The sequence below is a fragment of the Quercus suber genome, unplaced genomic scaffold, assembly GCF_002906115.3.
Source record: "Quercus suber isolate HL8 unplaced genomic scaffold, Cork oak 2.0 scaffold_206, whole genome shotgun sequence".
In the NCBI taxonomy this organism is placed as follows: domain Eukaryota; kingdom Viridiplantae; phylum Streptophyta; class Magnoliopsida; order Fagales; family Fagaceae; genus Quercus; species Quercus suber.
Window position 1 is genome coordinate 526,176 of NW_027069664.1, and position 8,256 is coordinate 534,431.

The window sequence follows — 8,256 nt, forward strand, 5'->3', positions numbered from 1 at the left end:
ATTCAATGGCGTTAGTGGTTCTCCTGTGGTTGAGGAGCACACCCAAACTTATGTTGAACATCAATTTGAACCAGTAAAAGTATCTACTGGCCTAAAAGGACTCATAAATTGTCCCCTCTAAGCAAAAAAAGTGACATTATTTGGAAGAGCAAGACTTGACCTCCAAGATTTTAGTTTTTCACTTGAAGAGCCAATAGTTTTATCTACCAACAATGACCCTCCACAAATAGCTGCCGACAAAGTAGAAGAGCTCTCATTCCAGGAGGAAGCTGAAGTGAAATGCCATAATTCAGAAAGCAAGACAGGTCAGATATTGGACTACAATATCAGAAGTCAGTGGATAAAGAAACTGAAGTTCATAACAATGCTTCTTTGACAATTGGATCTTGAAAGAGTTGTAGTAAAAGATTCAGAAAGTTTTACAGGTCAACGTAAATGTTCTTGTGCCTCAAACTCTTTCCTCTTTATGAATGCCAACAAGCGTCAAGATAAAGTTTGAGTTATAATCTTACCTTTTCCATCAATTCCATCAAAGAGGTAACGGGAAAGTATACATATAGAGTTAGGATTGGTGCTTTGGTTACACAACACGTCATCTATATATATATATATATATAAAACCGAAACCTCTGAAGTTTTCACATTAGCATAATATTTAAATAAAATTATTTTTGTTTAGTCCAAACATGACAAGAGTGAAACTTTATCTTTCTAACAAGTCCAACTTAAACTTAAACTCATCATTATCATTTTTTTAAAATAAAATTATATATATCTAATACTATATATATAATTAAAAAAAAAAAATCAATTTAAGGAGGTGCTGCCACGTTTAAAAAAAAAAAAAACCTTAAAATACTGACATGTATAGAGTTTATTATTTAAAAAATCGTACGGTGCACCGTTTGGAGGGGCTTCCTCTCATAGCATTAAAACAGGCTGATGGTCTCTGAGAATAAATACAACACTAACTGTTTAAATGAGTAAATTACATTCAAAAGGCTTTGTTGTATACGGAGAAACAGAGAGAACAGAGTTGTTCGTCGGATCTATTGTAAGTCTTTATAATCAATAAAACAAATGGGTGAGATTCAGCTAAGTGGTGAATTAATCCAGGGGTTCCCTATGGGGCTCTTGTCCCACATCATTTAGTTTCAGTTGTGTGTGTGAGTTTAAAAAGTCTTACTTAAGCTTTCAAGAGTTAGGCCCTTTTAAAGGTTTAAGTATTGTAAGTCTTTATAATCAAAAAAATAAATGGTTGTGATTCAGCTAAGTGATGAATTAATCCAAGAGTTCCCTATGGGGCTCTTGTCCCACATCGTTTAGTTTCAATTATGTGTGTGAGTTTAAAAAGTCTTACTTAAGCCTTCAAGAGTTAGACCCTTTTGAAGGTTTAAGTATTGTAAGTCTTTATAATAATTAAAAAAAAAAAGAGTTGTTCATCGGATCAATAGGTTGGGACAGAGGCAGAATTCGTAAGGTCTCAAGAGAAAAAGAGAAAAATCCAAGTCCGGCCATTATCCATTCCCTGGCCAGACTTAGACCATCGGAATAGCAAGCACAGGAAGAAACCGTTAGGCCATATATCAACCACCCAAATCGTCGGAACCGGCACCGGTAAATTTTTTCTTTTTCCATTTTTTAGACTTGGGTATGAAATGTTACTTTTAATTGAGTTTTTTTGTTGGGTAGGTTTAGATCTGTTAGTTTTTGTTTTGGGTTTTAGGGTTTTCTATCAAAATGTTTGTAGATATTTGCTTTTGTTTTGTTTTTTTATTTTATTTTTTAACTATCAATTTAGGAATTTGGATTCATAACCCTTTTCCTCCCTATTTGTTAAAATCAAGGAAACCCCTCACGGTTTAAAACAAAAATACCATTAAATTGAAAGAGACCGGGAGTCTAATAAACAGAGAGAGAACGAGTTGATTAGGCGCACGACTCTTCCTTTCTCCAATTCTTCATGTCCCGGTTCAGTTGCCTCTATCCTATAAAATCAAAGAGCCACAACTATTAAATGAAAGAAAGAAAGAGGTCTTTGTCCTTGGAACAAGACCCGCACTCCAATTGGAGACATTCTCTTCCTTGGCAATAGTATTAGCCCAGACCCAGGGCGATGAGTCCGTCCAAAAAGGTTGCTCTTTCTCTAACTCTTTGACTGTATCCATTTTAGAAACTAATCTTAAAATTGCTTAAGGGACAGAAACCTGTTCTCGGTTCGATCTTAATCACCAGATGAGAGGAAACCTTACACTAAGTTATTCCAAGAATAGAAACTCGCTTCTCGACTCTATTCTAATCCCAGGCACATGGAGATTACGTCGAATATTCAGGGGACTAAAACCTATCTCTCGGATTCAATCCAAATCATGGGGAAGGTAATCATATTACACTAATTTTCCTAGATAAGTCAACGTATGTCAAATTCATTTCTTATCGCCGAGAGCCAATTCTTTCTAGATATAGGCAATCTCTTCTAGATCGGTCCTGGTCACTATACATGCATAGATATAACCTATCCTTTTGAAGACAAACAAGAAAACAATCTCAATCACTGTTCAAAGGCAAACCGTGATTAGACTGCCCGATCATTAGGAATATATATAAAAAAAAGAAAAAAAATGAAAACATATGCACTAAGTTGAATATGTGAATGAACTTGTAGCTTACCTTTATTTTTGTTTAGCACTATGGATAAATTCTTATAAAAAAAATCACTTTTATTGCAAAATTTATCTTCTAAGCAAATTCGTATTCACTTGAATAATTTTATTTAGATCTAGGCTATGAGAAAATGTCTCATCTTTTCATCCTAATGATCGAGAGAAAAAAAGAAAAAGAAGCATATTTACAAAGATGTTATTGTCAACCTCTTACGTTTATTTTTATTAAATTTTTAAATGACCACCTTAAACAAAATTTCTGGAGCCGCCACTGTATAGTTGGGTCTCAAAATTTTTCCAAAGACAATAGTTAAGCCTTTCCTAATGAACCTCCTTCAGTTGTTTGACTCCATTAGCATCTCAAACTTATTGGTTGGCCTAAAGAAGTCAGGAATGAGTAGCATGAGTTTAAGGGAGCATTTGGTTTGCTGTGATGTTACATTACACCGTAATATTACATTATTGTAATTTTATATTAATGTAATCTCAATACAATAATACATTACATTATTTAAGAAGGCGATAAGATTAGGTGATGTGATATATTTTGTAATTTTAGATTATGGTAAAGTTAGAAAAAATAAAATAAATAAAAAATTTTAATGTCACATCATCGTAATTGTGGGGATAAAAGTCCAAATTCATGTATTGGGCCTAAGGCCCTATTTGAAGACTAGAAGTTTGTCCGAAGAGAAATAAACGATTGAGAAAGACCTTAGGTGGGGGAGATATACCTAGAAATGATTGAGGAACATAGCCGAAGAGAGAATCAGTAGTCCAAAGAGTGTGTTATCCTTGGATATAAAGAATCTCAGTTAAGCCAGTACCTGGGAGGTTCGAGTGACATCCTAGGGATTCCAATGATAAGGATAAACTTCAGGCATGTATAGAGATGATAAGAACAGAGAAATATCTAAAGGAAAAGCTGCTACCACCGTATTAAATGCACTACATCAACTTTTCTTACCGCATTAATGTGGAGAGACCTCTGAACAGTACAATCTCAACTACCGCCACTCATGGAGAACCGACGAAGTTACCTGATGGGACGGGTACTCAAGTGAACGTTTACATGAAGACAAGTGGACGATTAAGATAGTCTAAAAGAACACTATATAAATCTAAGGGACCTCTTACAGAAATGGGGGTCTATGATAATTCTAAGAGTGATATATACAAAAGTTGTCTCTTCGGACATGAATTAATCTAAGTTTCAAGTTTGTTCTTACACTGATTGATCAATAAAACATCTGTTGAACGTTGTTTCATTCACAACTAACCCAGCTCTCACTAACTCTTTACAAATTCATTGTATTGGGCTTATTGAGCTCATACTCCAAATCTTTTGGACTTGGGCTACAAATCTGGACTCTACAATTGGCACCGTTTGTGGGAAGAGCTTGGTTGGGAGTGAAGTAACGATTGACGATGGCGGAACTAGGTAACAACAGCAGAATCTAGTGCATCCAAAATGCTGATCCTTTTTTGAACTTGGAGCAAAGACATGATCGTGAAGGTAGTGTACACACTACGCATACTGATCGAAGCTAGTCACAAGGTGGAAGACACGTGTCTCATGCAGAAAAGAACAAAAACATGCAAATGGAGATTGACCAGTTGAAAAAGGAGTTGCGCCATGCAAAGAGGAGGCGGACTTCTTCTTACTCTGATGATAATTCTGACGATGAGCCGTACATCACCTATAAAACAGAGATCTAGAACACCGTAGTGAGTCATTTTCCTACGAAGCAAGAGCATAACATAATGGCAGGCTAAAAGTTGCAAAAGTAGAAAAGAAAAAGAAATGTAGACAACTTAAAAGTAATATGTCTTACAACAATTACTATTTTCACAAAAGGAATGAACTACGCACATCTAAACTAAATCTCAAATTCTCTTACATCCAACTTTTTCCTTCAAAACCATAAAGTCATAAACCCAAGTCGAATATATAAGGTCCATTACCATAGCTCAAAACATTACAATAAAAGCGGTAACTCAAAACATTATGATAATAAATAATTAAGAAAAGGAACCACACGATGTTGGATTGTTCCATAGTCAATTAATCAATCTGGGGTACGCCTTCTACAACATTTAACTCAGCCTTATGGCGCTTTAGTGATTAATTAAATAAAACCCCAAGCCTATAACTTTTAATCCATTTACCAAATGAAAAAAAAATTTAAAAAAAAAAAAAAAAATCAATCAGATAGCCCCTTAGATTACTACTACATAAATTGTGCTCACCTGCATAGTTAGCAACCAAAAAAAAAAAAATTGATATTCCACACTTCTTTGTATCTGAAGAGAAATATATAAGCAGAACCACCTTAGATTGCTACTAATAATTCTTACTAAAATAGAGTTGACAGGGAATATAGGGTCCAGAAAGATTTGTAGTCATCTCTAGATGTCTAATTGGATTGAATTAGTTGGTTGTTTTCTTCTTAAAATTTTAGCAATATGTGGATGTAAAATATGTGGAGCATTCGCAGCAATGGATGTAAAATTTTAGCTATTTAGCTACACAAAAAAGTCACTTTATTTATTTTACCTACACATATGCTGCAGCAGTGGATCTATTTTAGATTTTAACACAATAAAATAATATACCACACCATCAGATACAACCATAACCACTGTTAACACCACCACCACCAGTCCACAGCAGGAAAAAAAAAAAAAATCTCCAATCTTTTTCCTCACAACCACACCCACAACCACCATCAATACCATCACCACACCACCACCACCACCAGTCCACAGCAGGAAAAAAAAAAAAAAAAAAAAAAAAACCCAAATCTTGATCAGCGGCGTGATAACCATTGGCGGCGTGAAAGAACCAATATCCACAAGCAAGCACTCCGATCAGCGGCAAGATCCATGGGTTTCCCAGTCAGGCACTCCGATCGGCAGCGAGCTTCGTGGGTTGGTGATCGAAGTTGAAAGAGTGAGACTGAAGTTGAGAGAGTGGGCTTGAGTCGAGCTTCGTGGATCGGTGACCCAGTTAGGCACTCCGATTAGCGGCGAGCTTCGTGGGTCGGTGATCAGAGTTAAGATAGTGAGACCGGAGTTGAGAGTGAGCTTGAGAGATGAGAGTCAATGAGAGAGAGAGAGAGGCATGAAAGAATGAAAAAAAAAAGAAGGTGTATTATTTTAATCAACCGGCCGAATAAAAATATATATATATATATATGTATATTTTTTTTTTCTTTTGTTCTTAGCTACAGTGCACATCTATTTATAGATGTGCACTGTAGCAAATCATCTAAAACTTTAACTTTTGCCTCCACTGCTGCTGCGTAATTTTTGTGTTTGTGGAGCTAAATTTTAGCAATATAGCATTATAACTACACTGCTGCGAATGCTCTAATATGTTTATATAACAAACTGAGATAACGTAAGACATTATTGGACAAATTTAAAACTGGAAAGGCATTCTAGCACAACACCAAAATAAAGCTATTTCAAAAGTTACTGTTATGTTCTTAATCATGTTTTTTTCTTCATTTATGTTCTTACACCAATGACATAATTTCTGGCAACTTGGATTGGTTCTTGTATCTGCAAAACCAACGCCACCACTTTTCATCACCAAAAACATAAATCTTCTTACCTCGCCAAATATAATACACAAATCCAAATGCATATTGAAGCTAGGCAACAACCAAATTCAAAGAGAAAAAACTAAATCCAATTAGGAAGACAATTTTACTTCAAAAACGCTACAAAAATAGTAAAAGTGCAAGTACAATATTTTATAGTGCCTATTATGTTGAAAAGTTGTACTTTTGAAAACAAAATAAAGGCAGAACCAGTATTTTCTATAGAAAAACAGGAAAAGGCAAACCTATTAGGGACGTTGATCAAAATTATGAGGGTAAACATTATTCACTTAGTCATTTATATCAATGCTTCCAATTCTTTCACATTTACACTTGCCTTCATTACTGAGTATCTCTAAATTTTACATCAAGCGAAGAAAAAAAAAAAAAAAAAAACAACAACAACAACAAAACAAAGAAAATTACACACACAAATAAAGAGACAAATGAAAGGGAAGCAAAATAATGATTATGGAAGCATACAGAGTATTACCACTGTAGAATTCGAGGACTCTCTAGGGATCGTCTTTTTTGCTCTAAGAACCCTCCGCCATGGGCTGTCTTCTCCACCCAACTCCAATTGATATCTAGAAATATTTTTGAAAAAGAAAAGCTTAATATAATCTTGAATTTAATTAAGATAGTCAAAGCTCTCTGTGATGGACCTAAATTGTGAAAATTATCCTGAATGAACAAAACAAAAAAAGGAAGTCCCTAAAATTTCCTAAATTAATCAATCTTTAAAATCTCTAAATTTTAAAATTCTAAAATTATCCCAACACTAAAAGAAACCCCAATTCCCATTTGCAAACAAAACCAAAAAAAAAAGGAAAAAAATGACTTTGGTGTGACTAACAATTGGAAACTTGGAGACAACAACACTTACTTTCATTTAGGAGAAGTTTAACTCAAATGAATTGCAAACTGAGCCAACTTTTTAACAGGAACATTAACATAATGGTAACGCAGCAAACATCCCAAGTATGAAAGGAATATAATAGGACCTTTTTCTTAGCAAAAACATCACACAACAGAAAAATGATTAGGAGAAGAGCAAAGAGTGCCTTTCAATTATATCAAAAGGCCAATCTTAGGAGCAAAAGCACCAACATGAAGTACCACTAAATAGTTTCACATGCAAACCTAAAAAATGGAGGAAAAAAAGACCTTGCAATCAGATATCAAATAAAGATACTAACTTGTTCTCAAGCCAAAAAGATTAAAAAAAAAAAAGATGCTATCTTGTTATCAAACAGAAAACAAACATGCAACATTAATCATAGAAAAATAATATTAAAATTATTCAAGAACAATAATTTCACGAAAAGAAGGAAAAAGAATTTACTTACATTTCCTTAGGAGTATGTGCTCTCCGCTTCCTCAATCTTCATTGTACCACCTTTAGAAAAAAAAAATCATGAGATTGCAATTATATTTAAGCTCCTTGGTGGCTAAGAAATTACATAAAGAAATAATGAGGTGGAAACAAACCCAATCAAATTTATAAATTCTTAATTAGGAGCAGTTCAGACTCGTGTAATCCAAATTGAATTTAAAAACCAACAATACTGAAACTAAAGCAATTATCAACATTAACGGATTAGTAAAAATAAATAAAGTTAAAACGATTCACAAATGTCTAATGCATTGAAGGTTTAAGAAACCATAATACTCCATTTCTTCGTAAATTGGTGACAATTTATCTATATATATATATATATATATATATCTAAAAGCTAAAGCGTAGCATTTATTATTGCTACGCTTCAATTGAGCCACATCATCGCCATGTCACAAAGTTTTTATTTTCCTTTTTTATTTTTATTTTTTTTGGGTTTCCACTTCATATATTCTCTTTAATCAATCCTATTCTCTCTCTCAACTCATCATCTTCCCATCAAACAAACGGCTAATGTTTATACTATTAAAGACTTTCATATTGAATCCAAATTCCCTTAAATTCAGCAATCAATCATTCTCTCTCT

At 34.0% G+C, this 8,256-nt stretch overlaps 1 long non-coding RNA gene across 1 annotated transcript; it reads right to left on the reverse strand.

Annotated features, from left to right (window-relative positions):
- Positions 1–5,477: 5,477 nt before the first annotated feature.
- On the reverse strand, positions 5,478–7,687 carry LOC136070046 (uncharacterized). The gene is made up of 3 exons (XR_010631274.1): positions 7,621–7,687; positions 6,765–6,858; positions 5,478–5,750 (listed from the first exon to the last, which is right to left on the reverse strand). It is a non-coding gene; the product is annotated as an uncharacterized LOC136070046 (long non-coding RNA).
- Between the last annotated feature and the right edge of the window lie 569 nt (positions 7,688–8,256).